The sequence below is a fragment of the Geotrypetes seraphini genome, chromosome 13, assembly GCF_902459505.1.
Source record: "Geotrypetes seraphini chromosome 13, aGeoSer1.1, whole genome shotgun sequence".
NCBI lineage: Eukaryota > Metazoa > Chordata > Amphibia > Gymnophiona > Dermophiidae > Geotrypetes > Geotrypetes seraphini.
Genome location: NC_047096.1, coordinates 1,554,873 through 1,573,089, shown reverse-complemented (window position 1 = coordinate 1,573,089; position 18,217 = coordinate 1,554,873). Strand labels below are relative to the sequence as shown.

At 45.1% G+C, this 18,217-nt stretch overlaps 1 protein-coding gene across 1 annotated transcript in view; it reads left to right on the top strand.

Annotated features, from left to right (window-relative positions):
* Positions 1-6,962: 6,962 nt before the first annotated feature.
* TFEB (transcription factor EB) overlaps positions 6,963-18,217 on the top strand; it is a 32,028-nt gene continuing 20,773 nt past the window's right edge. The window contains exon 1 of the mRNA XM_033918389.1: positions 6,963-7,079. The gene's annotated coding sequence lies outside the window, so the exon portion shown is untranslated. The remainder of the gene's footprint in view (positions 7,080-18,217) is intronic.

Sequence of the window (18,217 nt, the reverse complement as noted above, 5' to 3'; positions counted from 1 at the left end):
CACTCCAGGTATAAGACAGTGTATTCTCACTTCCCTCTATTTTCAAAATATGACCATTAGGACACTCCGCGCTCATGTAAACCTTTTCTGATGTTGTGCAATGATAGAGTTTAAGTTCATGTCCCTTTAATAATTTTAAGATGTCACAAAAAAGAAGAAGAGAGCAGCACTGCTATAGTTTCCAAAGGGGAGTTACAAATGACTGGAGGAAAAAGCCTCAGATAGGAGCCCTTCCACCACCACAATGGTGGTCCAAGGTGGTCGGGCGTAACACCTCACTGGCAAAAAACCTCCAGACCGACTCCCCGTAGTAAAGAACTTAAAGCAGGGCGGCGGTGCAAAAAATAGAGGATGACAATCCACTTATCTAAATTAGTAGATCGGTACACCGACGATGGCCAGCGTTTCACTCATCTGCTGCCTCAGGGTGTAAAGAAATCCGATCTTTTGATCCTGAGATGCAGTTTGCGTCCTATCTTAAGTTTTGATCGGATTTCTTTACACCCTGAGGCAGCAGATGAGTGAAACGCTGGCCATCGTCGGTGTACCAATCTACTAATTTAGATAAGTGGATTGTCATCCTCTATTTTTTGCACCGCCGCCCTGCTTTAAGTTCTTTACTACGGGGAGTCGGTCTGGAGGTTTTTTGCCAGTGAGGTGTTACGCCCGACCACCTTGGACCACCATTGTGGTGGTGGAAGGGCTCCTATCTGAGGCTTTTTCCTCCAGTCATTTGTAACTCCCCTTTGGAAACTATAGCAGTGCTGCTCTCTTCTTCTTTTTTGTGACATCTTTTCATTTCAGTGAAAGTGTTTGTTGTAATATTATTGAGTTTCACAATTCCGAGTTTTTTCTTCCTTTAATAATTTTATACATAATCGGAATAAGGAGATTGACTGCTAATTTTTTCTTGCTGAAGACACCAAACTGGGTTAAGATGCCAATAACACTTAGAATAAAATTCTGTTAGGAAAGGCATTGGACATCCTGAGGACTGGAACGTTTGGTGGTAGTTACGTTGAGATTGAAATGAACAATTGCATCTAACGAGAACAGGCCAAAGCACATAAGAACGAGCTGATCAATGAGGATCAAGTCAAGGAAGACTCTGGGTGACCACCTAGATAGACTTTTTTGTCAGTTCTTCTCCATCTTCGGTTTGTCTCTGGAGACTACTCAATGGCGCATTCATAAATCGATGTGATTGAATCAATCCATCCTGTTGCTTCTCTTTCAATTCTTCTTTGCCCTTCATTCTTGCCATGTTCCTTCTCTAAGGAATCTAGTCATGACATAATGTGGCTCATTTTCAAAAAAGATAGATGTCCAAAAGACAGCATAAACATCTCAAACTATCTTTCCCCTTGTTAAAAGGCGTCATGTATGCAGGTAAATTAGGGAAAATCACTGAGATTTGGAACAACCTCCCTGCCCCGCTGCTGAACCTAGGCTCATTCCAATTATTCCGAAAGCATCTGAAAACCTGGCTTTTCTCCAAAACTTAAAGCTATTTATTTAAAATGTAAAGCTAGCTCTCCTCTTCATAACCTCTAATTTCTTATTATGTCCTTCCCTCATTTATTGAATTACCTGTAAACCGTGCCGAGCTCTATCTTTATGGAGATGATGTGGTAGACAAACTTAAGGTTTCGTTTCATTTTGTTTTAGTTTAAACCAGCACTTGGACATCTTACTAGTCAAAACGTCCAAGAGGACATTCTCACAACAGGCTTTCTAGATGTCTTTCTGGTCAATTTCTTTCCAGAGAGCCAAAGAGAATTACTGCAGAAACAATGTATATGATGCCAAGTCTTTAATTCCAACACAACGTTGTTATAAAGTGGTTCAGGGTCCCTTCCCTGTTCCACCATTACAAAGGTGTACCACTTTATAACAACCTTGTGTTTGAAATAAAGACTTAGTAAAGCATTTCATTGACTCATTTATTATTGATACCAGTTGCTTTACTATATCCAATATCTTTTCTGGTTTCTCCTTGTTTGATATATTCACCTTGAACTCATTGCTTGGAAATAAAGACTTGGCATCATATACATTGTTTCTGCAGTAATTCTCTTTGGTTCTCTAAATTTCTTAAGGGTTTTTTTTGGGCTTGTTTAGGACTGGGATGGTGAAACTTAACAAAACGTCTGGGGCACCATGTCGATGTTTGGGGCTAAATCTGATGAAAACATTTCCCAAACTGACCAGATGAGCAATGGAGGGATTACGGCATGACTCCCCCAGTGGTCACTGACCCCCCCTCCCATTGTTGCTGAAGATCATGGACTGCTTATCTTCCTTTAACTTGACTCTGTTTCGGACATTTGAAGGTTATACATTTTCCATAACACAATTTCTCTTCCAATACCAAGTTTGTTTTGCTTATCAAGCCAGTCTCTTATCTTTGTAACTGGAGAGGTGATAAGACAGAGTACAATTCTGGGGTTCAAAAAGGGACTGGATGACTTCCTGGAAGCGAAGGGGATTACAGGTTTACCTTACAGGACATTGAGCGAATAGGGTATGGATATTTTAGGTTAGGTAGGGAACACTTTCAGGTCATGGACCTGGAGGGCCGCCGCGGGAGCGGACTGCCGGGCACGAAGGACCCCTGGTCTGACCCAGCAGAGGCCATGCTTATGTTCTTATGAATAGATCCTGACAAGTGTGCAGAGCTTTTAGTAGGAAAAGGCTGATAAAGAATTTATTCCCAGCTTCCATTCAGCTAATTCCAGACTTCCTGGTGTTTCAGAAAAGCCTGAAGGCATATTTTTTCCGACTGGCTATTCCAAATCCGAGTAATGCATAAAGTGGTGGCTATTAATTTGGTACTAATTGCTTTAGGCCTAGGTTTGGGGTTATAGGTTATTGTGCATTGTTATGTTATGTTAATTGTGTATATGCTGCTGTTACCTGCAGAGGTGTTTGATGTTTGGGCTATAAGTGTTTTAAATAAAACTTGATATTCCTAAAAAAGAATTATCTCTATGAAGACCCTTAGAAGCAGAATGAAGATGAAAGGAAGTTTAGGGGCTGGAATAGTAGGGGGGGGAGGAGGCAGTGTTACCAGTATAAAGGAGAGAAGTGAAGTTTCTGCTTGGGTGGTTGGTGAATTCTCTTTTGCCACGACTCGGAAGTGGAAGTGGCTTATCCTGGCACTCCTGTGCCTTCGCCTCTCTGAGGGGCTGGTGAGGTGGGTACCCAAGTGAAGACAGAGCAGCCATCGCTACGATGACCCGAGTCCCTTCCTGCTTTTTTTTTTCTCTTTAGAGTCTCCCTGAAGAAATACAAGTCCATTTGAGAGGAGATGGAAGAGAAGAGACTCTTGCTTCAATAGCTTTGCAGTTGCTAATGATTCATGGTTCTGAATCCCCCGAGTTAACCGAAACCATTGCCAACTCCCAAACTACTATAAAAACCTCCTTAGCTTAATTGATTGCCAGATAAATGTCTTCATAGCCCCCTCTGCTATGTCCTCATGACAACACCACTTCCTCCTTAGATCTACCACGTTTGTTGAGGGGCATTTTTGATAGAACGTCTAAGTCCAACATCCAAAAGTCGAAACAGGGAAACATCCATTTTCCAAAACTGCTACACGTCCAGTTTCTTTTTTCAAAAATGTCCGATTTGGCCTTCAGGACATCCAACCTTAGCATACCTAACTTTTGTTGCCATTTGTGACCACAAAATCATCCAAGTTCAGAATATCCAAATCCAGATCATTTGGATATAGGAGGGGACACATAGACATAAAGGGTGACATAAGTACATCTCACCATAACCCCCTTCTAATGTATGGTGAGCCCTCCAAAACTCCCCCAAAATGTACAATATCCACCTCCTGCAGGTGGTACCTATATGCCAGTATAGTAGGGTTTTGGTGGGGTTTGGAGGGCTCGCTTCCCACCATAAATGTAGTGCTTAAGAGTAGCTTATGGGCCTGGCTCCTCCTCTCTGCGGCTCACTAGCCCACCCCCCAGGCTACTTAAGACACCTGAGTGATGCTCTACTTGCCTTCCCTATATCAGGTGCTACTAGTCTAGAGACAGATATATACTGTTTCATTCAGATTTGGGGGGTGGGAAGGGGTCAGTGATCACTGGGGGAGTGTGTCAGTTTGGGTTCCTTTTTGGCACTTAGACATTTTTAAAATAGATTTAGCTCTGGCCGTCTAAGTTATGCCCTGGATACCTTGGGAAATGTTCAATTACACTGGCCAGCCCTCATTTTGCTGCCTCAAACGTTAGACCTGTTTCTGGGTAAATTTGACCTGCTGAGGCCAAATATGGCACCAGTTTTCTCCTATCAGCTCTAGTTTTTGAGATACTGAACATGTGCCATATACCAGTCTTCACTCTGCTCGCCCATTAAAACATCAGGATATTTTAATGTAGGGTTTAAATTAATATCTTGTAAGCATGAAGGAAACGGCTTAAAGATTAAAAGAAAATCTACTTATTTCATACCAAAAGCACAAGTTTATGATACAAACTTTCCATTCATTTGACTTCCGAGTGGGATCTGCCATCATGTGTGCCGCATCTGGAGTACTGCGTCCAATTTTGGTCACCATATCTTAAGAAGGATATGGCGTTACTCGAGAGGGTCCAGAGGAGAGCGACACGTCTGATAAAAGGTATGGAAAACCTTTCATACGCTGAGAGATTGGAGAAATTGGGTCTCTTTTCTCTGGAGAAGAGGAGACTTAGAGGGGATTTGATAGAAACTTACAAGATCATAAAGGGCATAGAGAAAGTAGAGAGAGACAGATTCTTCAAACTTTCAAAAAATAAAAGAACAAGAGGGCACTCGGAAAAGATAGAAGGGGACAGATTCAAAACGAATGCTAGGAAGTTCTTCTTTACCCAACGTGTGGTGGACACCTGGAATGCGCTTCCAGAGGACGTGATAGGGCAGAGTACAGTAATGGGGTTTAAGAAAGGATTAGACAATTACCTACTGGAAAAGGGGATAGAGGGGTATAGATAGAGGATTACTGCACAGGTACTGGACCTGTTGGGCCGCCGCGAGAGCGGACTGCTGGGCACGATGGACCTCTGGTCTGACCCAGCAGAGGCACTGCTTATGTTCTTATGTTCTTGGTATTGTTTTTATGTCTTGGTGAAATCTTTCACCTTGCTCTTCGCTTAAGTCACCAAGGTTCTCTGGAAAGCCATCTGAGTGACTCATGTTACAGCCGAGCCAGTGGAAATGAAAGAGCAGATCCTCTACTAATTCTGCCTTCTTGTTGCCCAAGGCTTCCTTTTACAAAGCACGCACCGGATTAGCGTGGGCTATAGCGCGCGTTAGCCGTAAATCTACCGCCTGTTCAAAAGGAGGCGGTAGCGGCTAACGCGTGTGGCAATTTAGTGCACGCTAATCCTTGCGTTGAGGCCCTAGCGTGGCTTTGTAAAAGGAGCCTCAAGAGTTTTTCACAACAAGAACAAATGAAGACCAGGCCCAGGATTCGATTTCATTCATAGATGCTATGAAATGTGGGTCATTTATAAGTTGTCTGGTCTGTGGACCATCAAAAATTCCTGCCTTCAGTTTTTCCAGGGTAAGTCCACGTTTCAAAGCCTTTACAAATTGTTTCATCAGGCCTAGCGTTATATGTAGTGGTGGCAGTGTGAGAAGAGGAGGTAGGGAGGATAGCTGGGGGGAACTGGAATGTTTGAGGAAGGATCTGCATGATGTCATGGGGGAGGGGAGGAGCCTATTAAACGGTAGAGTCTGTCATATCGAGCATCCGAATTTTGACGACGGTTCTGAGCTTTGTATGTTTTCAGCATGCATTTGTCCAGGATGCTATAAGAGAAGGCCGAATCCCTTGACGTGTCCAAATGCATCTATGGAAAGCAATCAGGCCAAGTGGGTGTGTAAGAAAGAAGGAAATTAACTAAATAACCCAGGGTTTGGGCACCAAAACCAGAATTTTATATGGATCCTGTGTGGAAATAGGGAGACAGGCTTTGGCCTTGAGGAGAGGGGAATGTGATCATAGCAGTGACACTGTGAAAAGTTTGCCCAAGATCCCAAGAACCAGCCGTGGGATTTAAACCCTGGCTTCCCTGGTCCTTATCCCTTTGCTCTCCCTCTTTCTCTTCAACACCCAGTTCCAGAAATATGGCCCTAAGACAGCTTTTACAAAACAGATCATAATAATCTCTAGAAACATAGTTATCTGCTTTTATTTTGGTTTTGCCATCCCTCATCCTGTGTGGCGGTATTTAACAATAAAAGTTTATTATTAAAGCATACAGGAAGTGCTACAGTGGCTTCATCGTTAGAAACCTGAGCAAAGGATCTTTGGATGGGTCTGTAAAATGCAGGCTCTCCCCTGTAGTGAATTGCAACTCTAACCAAACCCCTTGCTTTCTCATGAAGGAAAAATGTCACCTTGCTACAAGATGTAATCTCTTCTATAACCTCTGTTGTACGTCTCCAAAACACCAATATTTGATTTCACTTATTCAAAGCTTGCACCAAGTTCTCCTAGATGGACCCCGATCCCATATCTCAAGAACTAATCCTTATCTCCACCCCCTCAATAAGGCAGCAGTGATATGAATAGCTCAATGACTAAACATCATACACGATCCAAGAAAGTCAGATGAGAGCGTTCTTCAATCTTTTAGAGCCAGTTTTAGGCCCTTGAGCTTGCTTTGATGGGTAAATATCTGTATATTTTGTTGTAGTGGCCGAATCTGCAGGCACCCTTTCACCCCCCCCCCCTGGACCCAGCACCACCAGGCAACCCCTTCCCTCCAGAGACTTCAGGAAAGCTGTCCTATGACGTAACAGTGGGCTTTATGACATCACAGAGCGCCAGGAGTGAAAACCCCAGAAAAATGGGGACCCAAAACCCAAACTGCAAATTGGTCGGCCTCCGGGGCCAAATGCAAAGCCAGAAGCTTCTTTCCGGCCGAAACTACAGTTCCCGGCATGCTCCGCGCGGGGGAGGGGGCGGAGCGCGCGAGTGACGGGCACTGGCAGCCGGAGGAGTGCGACCGGGACAGGGGGCACCTGGCAGCGCCCGCGACGTCCCCTCCCCCGAACCTTCGGCCCGGCGGGTAAGTAGCCCTGGCGAGGGCATCGAGGCGGGCAAGGGGCAGAGCAGAGATGGCACCGGGGCCGGGCTGGCTCCGGCCGCCTTGCCCTTCACGGGACTTCACCCTGACTCTCAGATGCCCTTGGGGAGGGCACTGGCATCTCACTTGCAAATGCTGGACTCTGAGCCCAAACCCTGGCTCTCTTTTCTTGCAAGCAACTGGGCTTCACATGGGCACAGGTGCCAGCGTTAGCAAAGAGACAGGCGGGAAAGAGGGAGCGAGACAGCTGGCAACGGGGGCTGCAGGAACCCCCAGCATTTCAAGGCCTTGGCAGGAGAGAATTTCCCCCCCTAAGCTCCATCCTCGCTTTCAAACCCTATGAGCTCCGATTGTGATGTCATAATGCCTCATTCCACCAATGGTTAAGCTCCGCCCTCATCCGCACAAGCCTCAAACACTTTATAATCCTAAGTGGCAACATTCTAGAGCTGAGATTGTGATGTCATAATGCCTCATTCCACCAATGCCTAAGCTCCGCCCTCATCCGCACAAGCCTCGAACACTTTCAAATCCTAAGTAGCAACATTCTAGAGCTCAGATTGTGATGTCATAATGCCTCATTCCAGCAATGGTTAAGCTCCGCCCTCATCCGCACAAGCCTCAAACACTTTAATATCATAAGTAGCAACATTCCAGAGCTGAGATTGTGATGTCATAATGCCTCATTCCACCAATGGCTAAGCTCCGCCCTCATCCGCACAAGCCTCAAACACTTTCAAATCCTAAGTAGCAACATTCCAGAGCTGAGATTGTGATGTCATAATGCCTCATTCCACCAATGGCTAAGCTCCGTCCTCAGCTGCACAAGCCTCAAACACTTTAATATCATAAGTAGCAACATTCCAGAGCTGAGATTGTGATGTCATAATGCCTCATTCCACCAATGGCTAAGCTCCGCCCTCATCCGCACAAGCCTCAAACACTTTCAAATCCTAAGTAGCAACATTCCAGAGCTCAGATTGTGATGTCATAATGCCTCATTCCACCAATGGCTAAGCTCCATCCTCAGCTGCACAAGCCTCAAACCCTTTAAAATCCTAAGTATTTGAGGCTTGTGTGGTTAAGGAATGTGACAGGGACAGCAACAAAACTTGTAGGGATGCGACAGGGAAATTGAGTTCCTGTGAGGACTGGGACAAATTTGTCCCCATGTCATTCTCTAATTGGGAGTAAAAACTAAGCAGGCTTTTCCCCCTACTCTGACTCAATCTGCCTTTTAAACTTCCAGCCTGCTGCCTCTTGTGGCTTTCAGAGGACCCAAAAAGCCCATCTCAGTTTGCAGAGCAAAACCCACATTTCCACCTGAGAGAAAATCAGGGAAATAGGTCAATTGTCTTCGTCTCCCTTCCTATTGTTTTTCCCCTGAATTAATGATTTTAATACTGAATGTAACCATTAAATAATTTTCCTTTTGTTTCATTATAATTTGTAGAAATACCCTCTAAATGTACTGTAATATGTATATATAAGATTATTATTTTTTAATTTAATAATTGTAAGTATGTTACCAAAAATTTTTTATTTACTTGTACATCGCCTTGAATTTTGAATAGGCGATAAATCAAAATACTTAATAAACTTGGTAAACTTGATAAACGGCATAATCCTGAGGGAAAGAGAAGAAATAGCAGCGAGGTCTTTCATTTCCTGGTCTAAAAACTGATCTGTCTATCTTCTGTCCATACTTCATCACTCTCTTCCCCTCTTTAACTTTGTAACTCTTTGGGGGTCAGTGTTCAAATGCTTTGCCTTTGAACAAAGTCCACAGGTTCCTCTTAGTCACGGACTTTACACTACATTTGAAAGGGACAGTGTACACAAACCTCTTCACTTTGTAATTTTCTGCACCTGCTTCTTGTGGGTTGAGGTTTTAGGGGAAAACTAACGATGTGTGCACTTAAAATCAAATCAAATGGCGTTATTTTCCAATTCCACCTACAGACTGCCAGAAATACTCCCTCAAAGGTGCTGGAAACTTTTTTTTTAGGGGGAAGGGGCACAGTGTTAGTCTGGAGAAGCAAAACTGACAGAGTTGGTGGCACTTTATAGAATAAGGCAGGTCACTGGACAAAGCACACATCTGACCAGGTGTCCACTAGTGCCTGAAAGCTTATGTCTCATACATTGATTAGCTGATAAGGTGCTACCAGCCTCTCTTATTTGTGGATCTTCCCCCTCCCCCCCCAACACACACACAAAAATATAGCTCAGAAAAAACCCAGGTGTCCTGGAAACACTAAGCCAGTGTCAAGAAGGAATTCAAGAAATATAAAATTCTAATTTAACTTTGGAATTCATTACTGGAGAATGTGGTGAAAGCAGTTAGCTTAGCAGGGTTTAAAAGGGGAAAAAAAACCCCGGTTTGGATAATTTCCTAAAGCAAAACTCCATAAACAGTTATTAAGATGGACTTGGGAAAATCCACTACTTATTCCAGCATCAAATCTATTTTACTCAATACAATACAATAAATCAATTTGTAGACTGCATAACCAGGTAGTTCTATATGGTTTACAAAAGGTTATAAAAAATACAAACTTGGGATCTTGTCAGGTACTTGTACTCTTATGTTCTTATAAATGCAGGCTAAAGCAAAAATATAAGGTACATAAGAATAGCCTTATTTGGTCAGACCAAGGGTCGATCTACCCCAGTATCCCATCTTCACAGTGGCCAATCAAGGTCACAGTTATCTGGCCAAAACCCAAGGAGTAGCAACATTCCATGCTACCGATCCAGAGCAAGCAGTGGCTTCCCCCATGTCTTTCTCAATAGCAGACTATGGACTTTTCCTCCAGGAACTTGTCCAAACCTTTCTTAAAACCATCTATGCTATCCGTTCTTACCACAACCTCTGGCAATGCGTTCCACAGCTTAACTGTTCTCTAACTGAAAAAAACTTTCCTCCTATTGGTTTTAAAAGTATTTCCCTGTAACTTCATCGAGTGGTCCCTAGTCTTTGTAATTTTTGACGGAGTGAAAAATCGATCCACTTGTACCCATTCTACTCCACTCAGGATTTTGTAGACTTCAATCCTATCTTCCCTCAGCCTTCTCTTTTCCAAGCTGAAGAACCCTAACCGTTTTAGTCTTTCCTCATACGAGAGGAGTTCCATCCCCTTTACCATCTTGGTCGCTCTTCTTTGAACCTTTTCTAGTGCCGCTATATCTTTCTTGAGATAAGGCCTCGGCGTAGTAAGGAGGTTGCGGGGGAGGGCTGTCTGCCCTGGACGCAGACACCTCTCCTCCTCTCCACCCCCCTCTTCCCAAACCCCCCCACTGATGCCCCTTCCCTTGTACTCTTTAATTTTTCCTGTGCGAGCAGCATTACGAACTTGCTGCCTGTGTTGGTGTCGCTTCTCTCTGATGTCACTTCTGGGTCCTGGGCCTAGGAATTGACATCAGAGGAGTAACTGACATGACGTAGGCAGGAAGTGGAAAGGGAAGGGGGCCTGCACACGGCAGGGGAGGTCGGGTGCCCCTATGCCACTGGAGAAGGCAACCAGAATTGAACGCAATATTCCATGGAGCGATACAGGGGCATTAGAACAGTCTTAGTCTTGTAACGATCCCTTTTTATCATTCTTAGCATCTTATTTGCTTTTTTCGCCACCATTGCACATTGAGCAAAAAGTTTCCGTGTATTGTCTACGATGACATCCATAGCTAAGGTAGACCCTAGCAGCTGTTACATATGATTTCTTCAAGTTCAATTTATTTAATATACCACAAATATAAAACCAGAAAGCAAATCCAAACAGTTTACAATTGAAAATTAAATAGGGTAAGAACAGGTGAAAGACAAAACGTAAAGGAAAACAATTTAAAACATGGGGAAAGAAAGAGGGGATCAGGGATTACAATAAAAAGAAAAAGGTTGGGGAAAAAGATGAAACAAAGAATTTCAATCTGCCCCACACAGAAGAAAAGTAGCCATCAGGAGGAAGGAAGTGAAGAGCTAAAGGCCAAAGAGATGCCTTGAACGTTACAAATGATTTCTCTGAACGAAGGTAAAAAGGCCAAGAATTCCAGATTCTAGGCATCAAGTTTATTTAAAATTTGATGCAAGCGCTTATAATAATATTTCAAAGCAAATTACATATATTAAAAATAAGGGGTAACAAAAACTCATAATTATATTTGTCTGGTTGTAAGAAAGGTTTGGACAAGTTCCTGGAGGAAAAGCCCATAGTCTGTTATTGAGAAAGACATGGGGGAAGCCACTGCTTGCCCTGGATCGGTAGCATGGAATGTTGCTACTCCTTGGGTTTGGGCCAGGTACTAGTGACCGGCACTGGCCACCGTGAGAACGGGCAACTGGGCTTGATGGACCATTGGTCTGACCCAGTAAAGCTATTCTTATGTTCTTAACATTCACAGCCATCCTATGTTATAATTCTCTCAACCTCTCAATACCTGTGTCCCAGACACTGAGGCCCCCCTCCCCTCCCTGGAGCATTGGAGAATGGAAGGCTGACAGTGAATAGCCCCCTCCCCTTACTTTATAATGGCATTCGTACCACAGGGCAAAACACTGAACTCCCATCCCCCCTTATCTCTCACCCTGCCCTCCGTAGTTAAATGCCTGAGCTAAAAACGGTGCTTGTGAGTCACTGAGCCACTCGCTGTCTCTCTGTCCTGGCAAACACAGTCCCTGAAATTCCATAATCGGAGACCTAGCAGAAGCTTTTGGGACCTGAGAACGTCCTCCCCAAATAGCAAGTTTTGCAGAGCAGCTTCCAGGACTCACCACTGTCCCATCCCTCTCTCTCTCTCTGGCACTCATCACTGTCCCTCTCCCTTCGTCCTCCATCCCTCTCTCTCTAGCTCCCATCACTGTCCCTCTCCCTCCACTCCACTCCCCATCCCTCTTTCTCTCTTCCTCTCTCCAGCTCCCATCACTATCCTTCTCCCTCCATTCCCCATCCCTCTTTCTCTCTTCCTCTCTCCAGCTCCCATCACTATCCCTCTCCCTCCATTCCCCATCCCTCTTTCTCTCTTCCTCTCTCCAGCTCCCATCACTGTCCCTCTCCCTCCACTCCCCATCCCTCTTTCTCTCTTCCTCTCTCCAGCTCCCATCACTGTCCCTCTCCCTCCACTCCCCATCCCTCTTTCTCTCTTCCTCTCTCCAGCTCCCATCACTATCCCTCTCCCTCCATTCCCCATCCCTCTTTCTCTCTTCCTCTCTCCAGCTCCCATCACTATCCCTCTCCCTCCATTCCCCATCCCTCTTTCTCTCTTCCTCTCTCCAGCTCCCATCACTGTCTCTCTCCCTCCACTCCCCATCCCTCTTTCTCTCTTCCTCTCTCCAGCTCCCATCACTATCCCTCTCCCTCCATTCCCCATCCCTCTTTCTCTCTTCCTCTCTCCAGCTCCCATCACTGTCTCTCTCCCTCCATTCCCCATCCCTCTTTCTCTCTTCCTCTCTCCAGCTCCCATCACTGTCCCTCTCCCTCCACTCCCCATCCCTCTTTCTCTCTACCTCTCTCCAGCTCCCATCACTATCCCTCTCCCTCCATTCCCCATCCCTCTTTCTCTCTTCCTCTCTCCAGCTCCCATCACTATCCCTCTCCCTCCATTCCCCATCCCTCTTTCTCTTTTCCTCTCTCCAGCTCCCATCATTATCCCTCTCCCTCCATTCCCCATCCCTCTTTCTCTTTTCCTCTCTCCAGCTCCCATCACTGTCTCTCTCCCTCCACTCCCCATCCCTCTTTCTCTCTTCCTCTCTCCAGCTCCCATCATTATCCCTCTCCCTCCATTCCCCATCCCTCTTTCTCTTTTCCTCTCTCCAGCTCCCATCACTGTCTCTCTCCCTCCACTCCCCATCCCTCTTTCTCTCTTCCTCTCTCCAGCTCCCATCACTATCCCTCTCCCTCCATTCCCCATCCCTATTTCTCTCTTCCTTTCTCCAGCTCCCATCACTATCCCTCTCCCTCCATTCCCCATCCCTCTTTCTCTCTTCCTCTCTCCAGCTCCCATCACTGTCCCTCTCCCTTCATTTCCTTTCACTCTTCCTCTCTGGCTCCCATTACCGACCCTCTATCATTCTCCCTCTCTCTCTCTGGCACTCATCATGCCCCCTTCCCTCTCTCCAGAACGGGCCAAGTCATCACGGAACATCTCATCGCAGCTGTGCTGAAATGGCCACACTGAATCGTCCCATTCCGCAGTCCTCAACCTCAGACCCTACGAGTCCCGACCTGTGCAGTTCTCTTCCTAAAGAATGTGTGAGCTCTGGAGAGCATGGCGTGGTGGTTAGAGCTATGGCCTCAACACCCTGAGGTCATGGGTTCAAGCCCTGCACTGCTCCCTGTGACCCTGTTCAAGGCACTTAATCCCACCATTGCCCACTGGGACAGAGAGGGAAAATGTTTGAAGTACCTGTATGTAAACCACTTGGAGTGTGGTTTTAGAACTACAAATGGCAGTACACAAGTCCCAATCACTCATCCCCCCCCCCCAACTCTCATCACTCTCCCTCTCCACCTGTCTCTCACCATCCTTTCACTCTCCATGGTCTGTTAGTGAGAAAGACATGGCAGAAGCCACTGCTTGCCCTGGATCGGTAGCATGGAATGTTACTGCTCTTTAGGGTTCTAGAATCTTTTGTTACCCTTTGGGATTCTGGAATGTTGCTACTATTAAGGGTACTGGAATCTTGCTACTCTTTGAGATTCTATGTGGAATGTTGCTACTCTTTGGGGATTCCGCATGGAATGTTGCTACTCTTTGGGGTTCTGGAATCTTGATGCTCTTTGAGATTCTATGTGGAATGTTGCTACTCTTTGGGGATTCCGCATCCGCATGGAATGTTTCTACTATTTAGGGTTCCGGAATCTTGCTACTCTTTGAGATTCTATGTGGAATGTTGCTACTCTTTGGGGATTCCGCATCCGCATGGAATGTTGCTACTCTTTGGGGTTCTGGAATCTTGATGCTCTTTGAGATTCTATGTGGAATGTTGCTACTCTTTGGGGATTCCGCATCCGCATGGAATGTTTCTACTATTTAGGGTTCCGGAATCTTGCTACTCTTTGAGATTCTATGTGGAATGTTGCTACTCTTTGGGGATTCCGCATCCGCATGGAATGTTGCTACTCTTTGGGGTTCTGGAATCTTGATGCTCTTTGAGATTCTATGTGGAATGTTGCTACTCTTTGGGGTTCTGGAATCTTGATGCTCTTTGAGATTCTATGTGGAATGTTGCTACTCTTTGGGGATTCCGCATCCGCATGGAATGTTTCTACTATTTAGGGTTCCGGAATCTTGCTACTCTTTGAGATTCTATGTGGAATGTTGCTACTCCTTGGGTTTGGGCCAGGTACTAGGGACCTGGATTGGCGACCGTGAGAATGGACTACTGGGCTTGATGGACCATTGGTCTGACCCAGTATGTCTGTTCTTATACTCTCTAATTTCTATCACTGTTTCCAGGGATGGTGCAGTGGTACTGGGCAACCTAGGTGAATCTATCCCCCCCTCATTAAATTACAGGCTCCTAGTCTGCTTCCCCCAAACATTGTGTGTGTATGTCTATGTTTCGCACACAAAAATAAGGGCAGATTCCCAACGTTGTTTACTCAGGTAAATGGGGTCTCTGAAAATACCCCTACCCCGTTCCTGCACTCATTGATGGTTCTTTGAGTTTTTATCAGAATTAATTGCTTTTCTTTGACTGCAGCTGGTCATTGCTCCCCTCCCCCCCCCAAAAAAAAAAAAGAAGCTGCCTCCCTAGGTGACTTCCTAATCTTGCTCCCTCTACCTTCTATCAATTTTGCTCTTGCTTTGGCCCCTATGACTGTTCCACTTCCTTCTTCGTCTCTTCCATTCTCCCACTCTCCCACTCTCTCTTTCTTTCTTGCTCTGGCTTCCATCACTTTTCCGCTCATTCTTGCTTCCTGCATTGTCTCTCGCTTTGGCTTGGATCCCATTCTCTCTGGCTTCCTTCCTTATCTTTTGCTCTCGCTCGGGCTCCCATTGCTCTCTCTCATGCTGCCTGCATTGTCTCTCTTTCCTTCTTACTCTGACTATAATGTGATCCCTGAGACATTGGACCTAAGCTCGGTGTTTTATCAATGCCAGCTGTGAGATGTGATGTCTGCTCGTAGTAGAGGTGTTGCCATTTCTTGTGGGACATGTTTGGCTTTTTGCTTGCTCTGAATTCCAGGAGAGGTCCTGTCCCTACAGGAGGAAGCTGAGCTGAGAAATAACTCATATGAATGAGGCTTCCTCCAACTTCCTCTCTGTCAGCCATGAAATGTAAAGTGATGTCAATGCTCAAAACAGGAAACTGCATCTTTCAAAATGTCTGAGAGGTGCCAGAGCAGTGAAGGGAGCACCAGACTCGCCACACAGACACTCACTCGAAGCCTCTCAGGAAGGTTTCTGGTCTTTCAGAGCAGGATGGCAGAGGTTGGTATCTCTGTCTGGCTGCAGAGAACTCAGGGCCCCTCTGTATCTTTGATTTTGCAACGTGAGAGACAAGACTGTGAACAAAGGAAAAGCGATTCACATTGGGAAAAACAACCCAAATCAGTTACCAGATGCTAGGGTCTACCTTGGGGGTTAGCATGCAAGAAAAAGATCCAAGTGTCATTGTAGACAATATGATGAAACCGTCTGCCCAGTGTTCGGTGGTGGCCAAAAAAGCAAACAGGATGCTAGGAATTATTTTTTAAAAGAGACTAAGAATGTTATAATGTCCCTGTATCACTCCATGGTGCGACCTCATCTGGAGTATTGCATTCAATTCTGGTCTCTTTATCTCAAGAAAGATATAGCAGCACTAGAAAAGGTTCAAAGAAGAGCGACCAAGATGGTAAAGGGGCTGGAACTCCTCTCGTATGAGGAAAGCCTAAAACCGTTAGGGCTCTTCAGTTTGGAAAAGAGATGGCTGAGAGTAAATAGGACTGAAGTCTAGAAAATCCTGAGTGGAGTAGAACAGGTACAAGTGGATCGATTTTTCACTCCGTCAAAAATGACAAAGACTAGGGGACACTCGATGAAGTTACAGGGAAATACTTTTAAAGCCAAAAGTTTGGTGATTTAACCTTAAGTAAATCCATGTTGGTTTGGTCTCATTATTTCACGCCTTTTTATATGCTCTATATGAATGTTGTTCTATATAATAGTCTCTACCGTTTTCTCCAGCGCTAACATCTGTAATTTCCCAGATCACCTCTGGAACCCTTTCTAAATATTGACGTCACATTGGAGTTCTGGCATAATGTCAGACCCCAGACCTTGCCTCATATAATGGATTGGGTTGAATGACACTACTGGGGGTGGGTTTCTATTATTTTTCATGTAGTGTCTTTTTATAGCCAGTTTAAAACTCCCTGAACTGCTCAATCTCAGGCCAAAGTCTGTGTATTGTAACGTGTGTTTCAGCTGTGTTGGAGGTTTTTAGTTCTTTCTGCAAAATCATCATCCAGGACTTTTACTAGAGTTAGTACTTTCTCTTCTGGTAGATCTCTGGAGTGGGGAACAAGATAAAGCAGTAGATTTGCTGTAGATAAGCAGAACTAAAGCTCTTTGAGGTTAGGGTGTGTTCACCGAATGCAGCTTTTTGGGTGACTCCTGCCCTTTCTCTGCACTTTCCCCAACATTTCTGCTTCCTTCTCTGCAGGGTGAGGGCGGTTAAGGGCTCTGACAGTGCTGGAATTTTACTCTTATGGCAAAGAATTCTGGGAACTTTGGGATTTCTCTTGATAGGGACAGGCTTACATTTCTGCAGTTAATGTTTCTGAAAAATTGTAGAGAGAAACTTCGAGTTCAATCAACTAAAGTCCAGTGTTACAAGAGACCCTTCTTTGCAGGACTGAATTTCTGTGCTCTCTTTTCCCCGGAGACTTTCCTCTTCCTCTCCTCGGTGCCTCCTGACTCAGACCGAAAGCAGAACTTGCAGAGATCCATGAAGCAGAACTGAGCTTGTTGCAGTTGCCCTGGTTTTTTTTACCAACCCTCCCCCACAGCCCACACAAGCCTGGGCTTTCCTCTTTGTCTCTTTGAAATGTTTTTATAATGAAATATAACCTTCACTTCACATGACTGTGACCAGAACAATCTTCATGCATTTCCTGAATGTGAGGACGATGGTGCAGAGCAGGTGGTGGGTACCAGAATGTGTCAGTGTGTTTCGTAGGCGAGAGCTCTGGAACTCATCTTGTCGAGAATGGATATTAGAATAACCATACTGGGTCAAACCAGAGGTCCATCTAGCCCGGTCTCCTGTTTCCACAGTGACAAATCCAGGTCACAAGTACCTGGCAAAAACCCAGATAGTAGCAGCAATCCATGCTACCCATCCCAGGGCAAGCAGTGGTTTCCCCCATGTCTGCCTCAATGGCAGACCATGGACATTTCCTCCAGGAACTTGTCTAACCCTTTCTTAAACCCAGCTATGCTTACTACTATTACCACATCCTCTGGCAACAAGTTCCACAGCTTCTGGAAGAGGCTGTATGAAAGGACATTCTGGAGGTACAAGGAGATATGTGTTGATAATAGATTTAGAGGCAAATGGTTCTAGAGCAGGTTTCATTTCACCAAGCTAATGGAAATGAGCCATTATTGGAATAATTTTTATAACAACAGGTTCTAGAGCAGTGTTTGTCAACTCGGTCCTGGTCAGGTTTTCCTATAGGCTAAGGCTCTTTACACCTGCATTGTGAGGTCATAGAGCTTTATGGTTCTAGAAACATGATGGCAGATAAAGGCCAAGTGGTCCATCCGCAGCATCGACCATCTCCTCCTCTCCCTATTGGCTAAGGCTCTTAACATTGCATCTCTGCTTCCTATAGGCTAAGGCTCTTTACACCTGCATTGTGAGGTCATAGAGCTTTATGGTTCTAGAAACATGATGGCAGATAAAGGCCAAATGGCCCATCCACAGCATCCACTATCTCCTCCTCTCCCTATTGGCTAAGGCTCTTAATATTTGCATCTTCTCTTCCTATTGGCTAAGGCTCTTTATACCTGTATTGTGAGGTCATAGAGCTTTATGGTTATAGAAACATGACGGCAGATAAAGGCCAAATGGTCCATCTGCAGCATCGACCATCTCCTCCTCTCCCTATTGGCTAAGGCTCTTAACATTT